The 14,223-nt window shown below is 44.1% G+C and overlaps 1 pseudogene; it reads left to right on the forward strand.

Moving 5' to 3' along the window:
- Positions 1–13,838: 13,838 nt before the first annotated feature.
- LOC136643504 (5S ribosomal RNA) lies at positions 13,839–13,958 on the forward strand (annotated as a pseudogene).
- The last annotated feature ends 265 nt before the right edge of the window (positions 13,959–14,223 follow it).

The raw sequence follows: 14,223 nt of genomic DNA on the forward strand, positions 1-14,223 counted from the left end.
TGGAAGGTACATTGGTCATATATAAATGCTTTCTCTTTGACACCTGAACAGCCATTGTGTGACTGCGTCAACGCGCAGGCATGTTTGCCTTCCCTGCCTGAGGTCATGAGCAACGACTGTTCTTGTACAGCTACCCACCAATGTGCCCTCGGACTCTCTGGGATGGGGTGGACTTGCATCATTATCCATTATCATTCTTAGCCACCCTTATCTATTACATAAATATCCTGGGTAGGTGCAGATCCGGAAAACAAACAAAAGGATCAGTAAATTGCAAATGATTATAATAAAACAGAGAGCAATTTTAAAATGCTGCTTCAAATGCCTTCGGAAAGAGGCCAGGTCTTCTTCACAAGCGTTTGGAATGGAACCAAAGACTCTACCAGATGACCCTCCAGAGGGAGGGAGTGATGCCACCAAGAAGAAGCCCTGCAACTCAGAGCTAATTAGATCTCTGAAGGTGAAGGAACGAAGAGTGGTTTTTCTCAAAGAGCCAGCAGTGAGAGGAGGTGGAGGAGATACTCCTGCATTCTTATTTTACTTGACAGTCAAGATTTTCCAGCATGTAGGCCCAACTTTCTGCCAGATTAACTCTGACGGTGATTTTTGTGAAACTAATTGGATGGCTCAATACTTTTTCACCTTTCCTAAAATCAGAACAATAATATACATTTTCACGCTTTTGGATTATGCTGTTTTTACTACTTGCAGTTGCTAGGACAGATGGGACAAAGGGCAGTTCCCAACAACTGGCACCATTTCTAGTCCTTCATGGCCATGGAACTGGGTTTAAACTGGGAGAGTAGTGCCTGCTGCCACCATCCAAGGCCAGGGAAAAGCAGAAGTAAACCTCCCAACAGGAAGAATGGGTGCCCCAATGGGTGCATCATTCCTGGGGTGCTGGTTAGACGCCAAAGAGTAGTGAAGACAGGTGGTATGGGAAGACAGAGAAAACAACTCTTTCCTATATGGCAGGATGGAGCTCTTATAATCCAAAAGTGTTCCAGGGGTGAAAGTGGGGTAAAGGTGGTATTCCTTAGCTCACTGAAAAGCTGGAGCTGACACTCTGCCTCGATCATGCCATCATCTGGGATATTTTTGTAAGCAACTGTATGATGAGCAGTTCTGAATTTGCCCAGATGTTACCCAATAACTCCAAAATCTCCTTCCTACTTAGCTATCCTTGTAAGCTCCCTGTATACAACACTTGGTTTTTGCCTGTTTCCAAGTCAGTGCTATCCATATGTGTCCAAAACATAGCCCATGCTACTGTTTGGGCATGAGGGGATTTTTCATCTAAAGTTGTCCACTTTTCAGTTACAGAACCCTCCCGGCCTTACTATATTCAATGACGCCAGAAAAAGGAGTCTCTAGTCAGAACTTATCTTCTCTAGAAATAAAACATACAGTAGGAGAAGTAACAAATTGCTTGGCACCTCATTAGCAATTGTAAGCAGACTCCATTTTCACCCTGGGGTCTCATTGGAATGATTTGTTAGGCAGGTCTCTCTCCCCCCTTCCCTCTTAATTGAAGGGAGTTGGAGGCAAAGCAAGAACAACAGTGATTATTTGTGTCCTTCTGGGACGCCTGTCTTGCTGTCTAGTGCTAAAGTGCCCCTCTACCTGATGTTGTTTCTGGAACCTGAATCCAGCTCCAAGTAGCTTCTGTGTGTGGGTCTGATTGTTGAGGCCAACGTAGTCCAGTCTAATAGAAGATGACCAGCATTCTCCTGTGTCTAAAATATTAGGCTAATCTAAGTCCTTCAAATAATGGTCCAGCCATGCGTGTGGATTTCAGAGAGCTGTTACTTTGATGGACTGTTCCCTGCAGTGTAATCAACTGTTATGCTAAGTACACCACAGTGTAAGACCCCAGGCAGATTAGGGCCCTTGATATAGTCAAATTACTTGAATGTTTCCCATTGAAGGGAACATGCTCAACTTGTGTGCTACATTGCCAGTTTCTCCAGCGCTGGACAAAGTGCCTGCTGATTCATCACAAGTGACCACATTTCCAGATGTAGTAAAATTGGTGGCCTGGTCTGGATAAGAAGGAGACAACTTCCTTGTGCTGGAATAGAATGTGAGTTTAAAAAAAAAAAAAAAGGATTCTTTGACAGAGTGGCATTACTTAAGTAATTCAAGAGCTGCTTTGGATACTACTTTGTCCATCAGCCCATCTTTTTGTGCATTTGGGCTGTGAGTGTGCTGGGAATGTGCACTTACTGGCACACTGGGGCTTTTTAACTTTCCTGCACTGTGGTTCATTGAAACCACACCTCCATTAAAACTGCTTTAAAAGGAATATTAGCAGTGTGTGTAGAGGGGTGGTTCATATGATTCAGCTAATACCCCAAGTGTGCCAGGAAGAGGGCCAGCCATGCAATCACACCAGGAAGGCAACTGGACAACTGGTGTTTGAACCGATTTGTATTGTTCTGTTTTTAGTGGGACTTCCCAGTAGGAAGTGTCATCAGGCCCAAGCATTCAAAATTCATAAGATTGACATTAAGAACCTTAAGATTTTTTTGTTTGCATCCTTTGGATTCCTAATTGGGGTTTATTTTTTTTTTTTCAAGTACTGCAATTTATGGAATGAGATTTTTTTTATATATATATTTATGTTTATATATTTATTTATTTATATATTTATATTTATATATTTATGGATTGTTTAATTTGAAGAAATTAACTGTCGGAAACAATGGCTACACAGAACAGTTTCCCCAGTCCCCGAAGGGAAAGAAATATATATATTTCTTGTGTGCGTGTCAAATATTTGACAGTAAGCACAATATTTGACCATCATCTTCCATACAATATTTGACAATCATCTCATACAAAACATGGACAGGATGCTGACTCCATGAGTAAGATCCAAATGATTAGCTCCTTACATTGAATCATTTAAATATTACATTGAAGAGTCACTCATAGAAAAATAGTGAAGGCACCATATAATATGTTCCATTGGAACTTAAGCTCAATTTGTTCAGGAGCACAGCTTTAAACCATATTTGCAGAATTTTGCCTGTCTGAGCACTAACAGATCTGACAAACCAGAGAGTCTGCAAATTCTACAGTCTCATCCATTGACACAGAGCAGACTGTGAAAGTTCATTGTACAGGGCACACGCTTCTAAAGTGCAGCCGAGCTATAGATCTTTGCCTGTGGGACAGCTGCCTGTGGGGAGCTAGGAGAAGCATAGATTACACCACAAGGAATAGACAGTGACATCAGGCACATCAGTTCTCTGGATCAAGATTCATACTCAGTGTTTGTGAGGAAAGCTCTAAGCGTGGACAATAAGAAGCTAGAGAGGTACAGCCCCATATCACGTGCCCTATCATTTGAGTTGTGGTCTCCCTGCCAGAGGCTTAAGTACTGGGGATGGAATGCTGTGACTGGCTGTTCACTCTATATCCTATGCTCAGACGTAAGCGGTTGGGGTGGAGAGGATGGTGTGAGGTTTGATTTACTGCTATTTTGCTTCAGTGTGAGAAAGGAGAGATAAAAAATCTTTTAAATAAATAAATTTGTGTCTTCCCTGTTGTTCCCTATGGCTGCAATCCTAACCACACTTTCCTGGGAGTAAGTCCTATTGAACACAATGGAACTTACTTCTGAGTAGACATGCATAGGATTGTGCCCTATGTGCATTTCCTTTGCTATGCCAGCTCTGTCATTGACCTAGCGTTTTTCCAGCATTGGGGGCATGTCTGTCATCAGAAGGAGGGTTAGGATAGATATGACTTAAGTCAATACCCTCTCGTCCTGCCCACATCTCTGCCCTGTTTTAGCCTTCCCCCAGGTGGGAGTTGTGCCAACATCTGAAAGATGCCAACCTGTTACGCTGGACGAGCTGTTATTGCAAGGACGTATGCCATGGCATATGGCACTCTGATCAGTGTGGCAGCAGTCTAGGACTGAGCTGTGAATGTGCCCATCTGACTCATTATATGGCACATATTGATTTTAGGAGAACCATAGCAAAACGGTTCTTACAAAACCCGTAAAAAAAGAGTCACAGAACTTGATAGTTCTACAGTCTACCAAGAGAATGCTACAGTAACATAAATGTTGGCTATGTTGTCCACTGATCTAAAGTATTCTGTATATACTGTAAATTCATAGTGCTGGAATTCTGTATATTTCTAATGTTCCCTGTAACTGAAGACAGGTTTTGGCTGCCTGATGCACAATGACGAATGGATTGTTTAATTTGAAGAAATTAACTGTCGGAAACAATGGCTACACAGAACGGTTTCCCCAGTCCCTGAAGGGAAAGAAACCCAAAGTGAAAATTTGGGATCTGCCCACCTTTTTTGAAAGTTTCAGTCCAGTGATGTTTCAGTGAAGTCTATCAGGTTCGGTCCTTCAGACTTGTGAGATTTTGAGATCTTTGAGAAAACCTTTGTATGTGGTTAAAGGCTTAGAAAGAGGGAGTGGAATGGCCTCCAAAAAGAAAAACTGAACCAAATGATCAGAACAAAAATGTGTATTTCTCACTTTAAGTGGGCAGACCCTGATATGAAATTCTTACTGATTTTATGTGTGCGTGGTTCCCATGTGTGAAATTCCAAAGGAAATTCATAACAACTACCCAGGATGAATCTGCTAGGAAGGCCACATGTGTCTTATTTAATGATAGTATCACATCCATGGGATAGTAAGGATATAGTCACTACTAATCAAACATTATTTTCAGGGCCCCAGTACAAACTTGTATCACAGACCCCCTTCTCCACACATATCACAATCCCATGCTATACGTATGACCTCATAAGACATGAAATGATGTTTGTCTTATTTTGTTTCTCTACTTGCCTATTCAGTATTACTTGAGCCAGACTGCAGACAGGTCTTGTTCTTTTTGGGGAAAAAAAACTAGAGGATTGATTGGTGTCCCTTAGCTTCTGCTGTCTGATTTATATTTATAGCTAGCACATATAGCAGTATGGAGAGTGCAAAAGAGAGAGATCTAGGCTATAATCCTATTCACACTTACCTGGAAGTAAGCCCAATTGGTTGTAATGAGACTTACTTCTGAGTAGAGCTGCATAGGATTGGGCTCTTAGACATTTCCTCAAATATACTGTATTTTTAGACCTGCAAATTCTACTCCCACTGTCTGTGGGAACAAAGTCCCCAGATACTGAAGTTCTTCCCCTTCCTGCCAATGCAGAAGGAAGTGTGGGACTGGTAGGTCTCGAGCGTGCATGCCACTTAAGGAAGCACAAATCTCTATGTGTATCTTAGTTTAATTTCTGCACATGCACATAGTGTCTGTTCTAGAGAAGGGCTTTCTGGGCAGTAAGTGCAAAGATAAGAAGAATATGTTTCCCTAAGTATTGTCAATCATGAGCTATAACTTAGCCTTGTATTTTTCCCACTTGATAATGGGATTGTAGCCTAGGCCAGACTGTCTTGATTGCTGAACCCTAGTAAAGTGTACCCCCCCACACACACACACACACATACACACACACTTGGGTCCTGCTATTAATTGCCATTGGATTTTCATCCATGAAACCCCCCCCCCCCAAAAAAAAAAAAATATGGCCAATTTGAATAAAGGTGAAAAATGGATAAAACAGTAGGAGTAGCTCAATTTATGTTGGATCCACACATTGTGCACTTTTTTAAAGGCACAGGAGTCTTGTCACAAAAGGGTGAGAATACTGGAGGAATTGCACACCAAGGGCCCAGAAGAGCTAACAACAGGGAAAGGATATTGCAGCTAGCACTCAGCAGCTAGGACAAAGCGGGGAGCAGCCTCTCTTGTCCATCTCAAAAGGAAAGAACAATTGACTGGCTGAGTGGCTGGCCTGATTTTTTTCTTTGGACAAGGGAGGGGAGAAGGAGGAGCCAAATGGAGGGAGGAAAATGCCCGGATAGCCCAGGGAGGGGGCTGGGCATAGCAGGGGGAGGAGGTGTTTCTTTGTGATACAAGAGGAATGGCTGGCAAAATTGTGGCTAATTTGAAGTGAAGGACTTCCACACACTGCTGATGGCTGATGAGATAGGAACATCAGGGCAGTGTTAAACGAGACCTCTGGCACCTGGCTTGCGCCACAACTTGCTTTTTGAAAAGACTTGAACTTGAGTCAAAATGACTCTAAAATAGCTCTGGGTGGGTTATGACAGCTGGCCGTTATGACTTGTTTGTGACATGACTCAAGGGGTCAGAGACTTGGGACTCAACTCTTGACTTGGTGCTGTGGCTCCAGCACATTCCTGCAGATTGCTAATCTCATGTTTGAGATTTTACATCAGGAATATTAACTAGTGTAGAACATACAATGTTTATATGTCCCAGAGTAGTGGCTTTATTCAGGAAAATAAAGCACGTGGCATTTTTGAGCTTGTCTCTTAAAGGGATAAACATGTAAATGGAGGAAAGATTGAGCATTAGGTAACACATTAGGTAACATTAGGTAACAAAATCCCCTGGGGGCTGGGGCTAAGAATAGGCCCTCGGTTTGGCTATACTTGTCGTAAGAGGCGACTAAACAGCCACCGGGTAGATGGGACTCGTCAGCCTGGGAAGGCAGCTCATCTGAGAGAAGGAAAACTCTGATCCCAAACCTCCACTGCCTTGTGGCTACATCCAGTTATGGAAAAGGCTTCAGGAGTCAACCTCGAGGCAAAATCCGGAGCCGGAGTCCCTGAGGCAGCTCACGGCTGAACACAGTCACATTCTGGCAACTCCTGCGACACCGCTGGAACCAACCGTATTGGCCTCTGCCTTTCCATTGGACCATTTCAGCGACGTGGAGAGAGGGGATTTGCTGCATGGGTAACAGCCTATCCTCCATACCTACTTTACCCAGGCTTTGCGCACTGGAGAGGACACTCTGTTCCAGAACCACCATTCAGAGCGTGACACCATAGTCTTCCGAGACTGAAGGATGCCAACAGGTAATACAGTGATTTTCAACCTTTTTCATCTCATGGCACACTGCCAAGGGACTAAAATGGTCAAGGCACACCACCAGGTTTTTGACCATTGACAAGGCACACCATGTTGCCAGTGGAGGCTCACATCTCCCTTTGGCCTGAGTAATAAATGACCTTCCCCCAAATTTCTGTGGCACACCTGTGGACCTCTCCCGGCACACCAGTGTGCCACGGCACAGTGGTTGCAAATGGCTGAGGTAACATGACCAAGGTCATCACAAATCCACTTCAGGTTGAGAACCAGATACATTTCATCCCAAATTCTGTACTCAGCCTATTAGATTTAACTCAGAATGTTTCCAGTTGGGGGAAAGTCACAACGGATACAGTCAGCATTCTTGTTCAACAAATTCCAAAGGAAACAGAAACTATATTACCAACTGCATGTGGTTTGGTGGTATCTGAGAGAACAGAAATGTTCTTGCAACAAACTTTTTACAAATCAGAATGACTGCAACTTCCAAAGCCTGTTCCTAACAGTTCCTTTCTTCCCCAGTGTGAAAATATATGGCACTTGTTAACTGAATATTCAGACTATGGAGTATAATAAGAGCCTTTAAAAAGAAAAAGAAAAAAAAAATGCCAAGTTCCTGTATAGTGTTGGTGAGAGCACATTAGAACATTTCTTTGGCCCTGTGATAAGAATTACCATTTTACAGCATTCCTATAATGGCCTAATGAAAGCTCCTTGACACAAAAGTCAGGTCCCTGTTTCTCAGGAGGGCTTCCAGCTCCCATTCACCTCCTTTCACCCTGTTCCTCTTTGTCACTTGGCTCTCAATGAAACTGCAGAAGGGAATGAAACACAAAACCTTGGCACCAGCTTGTGCTGAAACTTGCAATTATCTCCTTTGGAAGGCTTCAAAGGCAATCTCTTTTGGGCCACTGCCTTTTCCTGGCTTGTCATTTATTGCTATCAGTTTCAGAGGGTGTTCTTCTTTGAGCTGATATCCTCACTCTTGACCTCCCTCCACCTTTGTTTTCACCAACCACAACCAATAGACATGGTTGGGAGGGGGAAAAAAAATCCCTTTTTGCACTTATAAAATAATCCCGGCTCATAAGGAGATCAACATCGCTCTTCAAAGGTGATCTTCCTTTGGGAACCTTCTCTGCAAAATTTTGTAAATCAGGCCTGCCAGGGCGAGAGACCTCTGAGACAAATGCAATCCATCAACCATGTTGTGGCCTGCCAGGTGCTGGAGAAGCCCCTCCCCTCAATTTTTGCAGTTTCAAAAATGCAGGAAAAGCAGAAGAACCCTAAAGTCAGTTGAACACCCCTTAGTTCAGTTTGGAACTGACCCCGTATTTACAAGCTTTCTTTGCAAGTTTGTTTGGGGGGGGGGGATCTGTTTTCCAAGAATTCTCTTAAGCACCAATATTATGAGAACATGCTGATGTGCTGATGGTGCCATGTGTGCACCCCATGAAAACAGAGGATTTTGGACAGCAAGCACGTAAAATGTTTGCAAGCAGCAACAGAGAGAACTGACTTAAATAAGGGGGAGTTGCTCACCATATGAAGGCTGCTTGGGCAGGTGGTCTCATCATAGGGTCCACCACCATCAGTAAGAGTTCCATTCAGAGTAAGGGGTGAACAGTAATGAACTCTAGGAATAGGGCATGCACCTAAAAATGGAAAGAGGCATTTTTGCAGTTCACTGCATTTTATAGCCACCAATGAGTATTTCCAGTGAGAATAAGGGGTTTAACCTTAAATTAATTTTACAAAACAGCTGCTTTGGGGCAGCTGGCCTGGCAAACGCTGCTCAGACACATACAGAATCTCATTTTATAGTCTAAGCCAGACAAGAAATTCTGGAGAAAATAGTTCCTGGTTCATATTACATCCAAGCAGGGCAGCTGTAGTTCTCGGAGGATAATGGGGCAAAAGTCCTGAGAGGGTGTACCAACAGTGTGCTTCTCTTAAGCTTGAGGAACGTGTGTACCAGCTATTCCCTACATAGCAGACAGACATTCTTCTACCTACCTATCTACATCTGCCACCAGCAGATACAGCACTGTGGTAAAAGCAGACTCTCACCTGTTTACTGCCTAGTTTCAGGCTGGTGCCCAGCCAGGAAAGCTAACCATGCAATTGACAGGCAATGTTCTCCTTCACCATAACTGCTATTGGGATGTGGTAGTATGAAAGAGGTCTCACATATGGTGCTGGTTAACTCTTCCCACCATCTGCTGGTGAGAATCCCCATTGGTCCCTGGTTGACTGCCCAGGCAATAATAGGGAGTAACATACCATTCTCTTTCTTCCCCAAGTGCCATTTTGCCCCAGTTCCTGACACTGTATGTGAGGGGTGGGGGATAGCTGGAACATCCAGAATTTTCCACTGGTTCTGGTGAAAGAAGAAGGTGGCTTGCTGCTGCTTCCCATTACCTCCCAGTAAGCCAGCCAGGGGCCCAGGGCCCAGTGGGGAACTTACTGGGACACAATGGAGAACAGCTGTTAGCAGCAGGTTGTCCTCTTTCTCCATTGATTCCTGGTTGCTCTTCCTCGTGAAGCAATGTCAAGAGACACGACATCTGGGAATGGTGAAATGGAACTGGGAAAGGAAGAGAGTTCACTGCTGCCACCCATCCCCCATAGTCACCCGCTAAGCATCCTGGCCATGGCTTCCATGTGTTGGTGGGGGAGCAATGATGGCAGTGGACCCTCATGGATTGAGGCATGGCTGTGGGCCACTGCATAGCCATAGGCCTTTGGCACATGTCCCACCAGCCTCCTCTTCAAGAGTCACTCTGCAACCAAACCGAACAAATTCATGTTCCAAACAAAGTAATCACATACTTCAGTGACATCATTACAAAAACTGTAGGCTTATTGGCTCTTTGGTGGGATACTTGAAAGGCTATATTTGGCTTGGCAGAGCAAATATTTATGATCTCTGCTCTAAATCTGATTTTTTTTTCTTAATTCAGGATACCATCTTTTAAAAGTTGTCTCCATTTCCTCATTTGCGTTTTAGTGACATGCACACAGAGGTGACCAGAAGTCAACAACAACCAATAAAGCAACTCCCCTCCATGTTTTCATTGTGCAGAAAACTGACCTGTGTAACAGAAACCTGGTGGAAGGGTGCTGAGGACCACACATCAGCCATACTTTTCAGGTAATACCAGCTGGATACTCAACAGTGCTCCAGACTCAAGAGAGGAGATGAGGAGGGGAGTTGTCACTGTGCCAGTAAAAAAGTATTTGGATTGCATGTGATTTGGATGAACGACCCCCTTGTGACTATTAAAACTGCAAGGCATTCCAGAAGGGAGGGCAGGATGTGCTTGATCATGCCTCGCATCTGGTGTGGCTGGGTTAGTTGGGCAAGTATAATCTGAACTGGCCCTCTGTCTCTAGTCATGCAGTCCTTGTTCCTGATATCCATCTTTTACGACTGTGGCTGTGTGAGTGTATGTGTAGTGGAAGCCTGTGATGTGCCACCCACTCTGCTGACTAATAGACATCCTGGTTGAGCTTGTGGTGATGTGGTTCCCCAGGCTTTTAATGTAGAAGGAACCCCAGCATTAATGCTGAGGCTGCCTTTACAGGCATGTTAGCAATTGTGTTTCTCTGTATTTTGTTCCCAGAGTCTGGTACTGAGAGGTATAATGCCTTTGAAAATGGTTTAGCCATCATGATTGGTGGGAGGAGCTTCTTTGGGAGACGTTTTGGCTGACTGGAGCTGAGGGTAGGTTTGGTGGGGTAGGAGTATGCTTAGCAGGCTGGATATGAGACAAATTCACTTTCTGGAGGCATTCACCACTTGTGCATGTTTTCTTCTGTACTACTGGCAGTAGAAAGTTGCGCTTTGGCTCATTCATCTCCGCATTGAACCTCAAAGCTTGCCACTGTATTATAGGAACCTAGGTGCAGGAGACGATGTTCTTGGCAAAAGGAACCCTGTCATTTCACACACACACACACACACACACACACCGTAACAAGGTGTGTTAACCCTCTGAGGCCATGTTTGGACGAGCCTGAGGGCTATGAGCTCCTCTCCTTGCTGACCTTCCTGTCAATACATTGAGGTTTTCATCTGGCTCCAGACTCCTTTTTCCACTTGCAGAGTTAAATGTCACCAGCAGCAGAAAGAGGAGGGAATGCCACCTTTCTAAAAACAAAATAAATAACACGCGATTGGCGTCGTGAAGGTTTTTCCTTGGGCCTTTTAAAAATCTGAAATGGTTTTTTTGGAAAGCCTCAACTTGGATAACTCATGTCTTCATCAACAGAACAAATCTGTCTTAAAGAAAGAAGGCACAGTGAGTAAGTCAAAATACTGTGGTCCAGCAAATGACATCGAGGCCTTCAGGGTAATTAAAGCACGCGAGTGCTCTGTGTATGGGAATGGAAAAGGGGTGGGTGGGGAGCTTCTGGAGTTTGATGGAATTTAAGGTAGCTCCATCTAATGTTTCTCCCTTTAAAAAATCAATTTCCTCTCATACGGTGAAGAGATGAACGTTTTGGAAAAGCTGTTTTGAAGCCATTTTTATTAAATGAAGAAAGAGGTTCCGCAGGCTCAAAATGACAGTGGGGACAAAGCCCTCACTAAAGCCCCCATGCCTCTCCCTGCCATGGTTTCATCCCATTATGCAGCCCCTGTACTTGCTGTTCAGCACTTAACCCCCCGCCCCCCCCCCCAAAAAAAAGAATTTGGTCAGGTTGCATGACTAAGAATACATCTGATTTGGCCCCTATAAAACTGTAAAGACATAGACAAGGCTGGTTTGTGTGCTGAAGCTCATTGCTTTTCTTCCCAATGGTTCTGAGGTTCAGGATAAGGTGAAGTAACATCAATGTGGACTGAGCTATAGCTGAATACAGCTGAAGGCAGCCAATAGCAACCAGCAATCATTCCTCTGATTGTAACAGTCCCCCCACAACAGCTATTGGGATTAGGAGTTGCTTCTGGTTGTTTCTATGCCAGTCATTCCCAAACTCTGAGCCGTGGTTCCCCAGGGAGCCATGGAAATCAGCCAAAGGAGAGGCAGAACCCTAATGAAAAACCCACCGTCCTATACTATGTATAGGTTTGTAGCCCTAATGGGCAGCCCTGGCCAATGGCCCAGTAGGTCAAGGGAGCCGCCAGTCAATAAAGTTTGGGAACCTCTTATCTATGGTGACAGAGGTGTGAAGTCACATCCACAGTTTATCACAAGTTCTTGTACAGAGGGAAGCAATTCTGGGGGACAATTTGTAAAAATGGGAAAACCCTAGATCCGCAGTTTTGTTTTCATAAAAGAAGTGCACAAAGTTAAGTACCATATTTTTCGCTCTATAAGACGCACCTGACCATAAGACGCACCTAGTTTTTAGAGGAGGAAAACAGGAAAAAAAATATTCTGAACCAAATAGTGTAATAAAATATGTCTCTCCGCTGCTCTGTTTCCATGCTCCTTAGCATATTTTACTACCTCTAGTTTAAAAGGAATTTTATATGCTAGCCTTTTCTGCTTTATCATCCTTGCACTGGTAGAATGAGGTACTGTAGTATTTTTCTGCAAGTGCATTGTCACTAAGCATTACATTTGCATTACCATTGAGTGCCTGCATTTGCATTACAATTTGCATTAGCATTACCATTGCATTTGCATTTGCATTACCATTGAGCAGGCAGGCAGGACCCTGGTCAGGGGCTGAAGCACCTGCCAAGGAGGCTCTGCTGCCCTGAGAACCCCTGCAGCTTTGCAGTATTTGCTCCATAAGACGCACACACTTCTCCCCCCACTTTTTTGGGGGGAAAAAGTGCGTCTTATGGAGCGAAAAATACGGTATACTGTTTCTTCATGCTATGCTATATTTATCTAGGCATATAAATACATATGAACTGGGCCAGGCTGTCTCTAGCTAGCTCTGTATCTTGTGATCTGCAATGACAAATGCAGCACACCAGCTACATATGGAGTCTCCTAGAACTAGACAAGTCTCTTGATTTCATTTTGATTTGATATTGCAAAATGCAGTGGGGTGGGTTTGTCCAGCCTTGCACTAGTCAACATGGTTACCTGGTGAGCTGTATGTAGCATGGTGGGTCATACATTGCGCAAGCGTATTTTATTATACTTAGAAACTCAACATATTGGTTGGACCCTGAGTCACGGAAAGATCCCTATGAAAGTCCTATGAAATACCAAAAACCACATGAATCCATGTGAAGGAACAACTACAGCAAAGCACCATGATGAGCTAAGAGCCCAGTCCTGAGCTCATCAGCACCAGTAAGTATGAGTGTACCACCAACACTGGGTGTTGCAAATGTGCCACGACACCTCCTGTCGAGTCAGCACTAGCGCCGGCCCAGTGACAGTCACCACAGAGCTCAGCACCAACCACATGCTGCCTGGAGCAACAGAAGAGCTCAAGGCAACAATAAGCATTCTGGGGTGGGAGGAGGGCAGGGCAGGGGAGGGAGAGGAAGTGGAACAAGAAGGGGCAGGACTGACGACTCCTGGGTCTTTCCTCACAGCCAGCCAGCACTTCAATCAGGCAAGCAGGCGCTGGGTCTTATACCCAACCATCTGCAAACACAGTACTTCGCCATTTTAATATAGGGACCTGAGGATCTGTGTTTTTTGGTGTTAGTGGGGTGTCCCTGAATTATAGTCAGACACCCCCTAAGTTTTACGCCCAACTTCTACAAGGGTCATAGAAAATTTTGTGATTTTGGGCTCAAAACCTGCCCTCAGCTTATCTGTGGGATTGACTCAAGTATCTCAAGTATCTGCGGTAATTCCTGCAACTTCCAAGGGGTACCCTGTTAGTGTTTGCAGGAAAAAAAAAACAGGGATGAGACTTGTCCTACTTTAACTGGATTTTTAGATTTAGATACCTTTATTGGCATTAACTTGTCTGTTCCAACAAATAAGCAGCAATTGTTACACTGCACATGCCTGATCTCATCTGATCTCGGAAGCTAAGCAGGGTCAGGCCTGGTTAGTACTTGGATGGGAGACCGCCTGGGAATACCGGGTGCTGTAGGCTTATACCATAGTCTTTCCAGAATGAAGGTTGCCAACCATAGCAAAATAAAAATTTTTTTAAAAGTCACACACAAATTTTAAAATTAAAATACAATTAAACCATACCACACTGGCCTATTTCCATACTTTTCTACAACTGACAAAAGGAAATTAGCAGTGCCCAGCAACACACCTACTGGGCATTGAATAGGTATATAAGTTTCAGCTGCTCTGAGAGCCCAGTCTTCTTCACTAGGTTAGTTTTTAGATAAATCGAGCACATATCA

The sequence above is a fragment of the Tiliqua scincoides genome, chromosome 2 (genome assembly GCF_035046505.1).
Source record: "Tiliqua scincoides isolate rTilSci1 chromosome 2, rTilSci1.hap2, whole genome shotgun sequence".
Lineage (NCBI taxonomy): Eukaryota > Metazoa > Chordata > Lepidosauria > Squamata > Scincidae > Tiliqua > Tiliqua scincoides.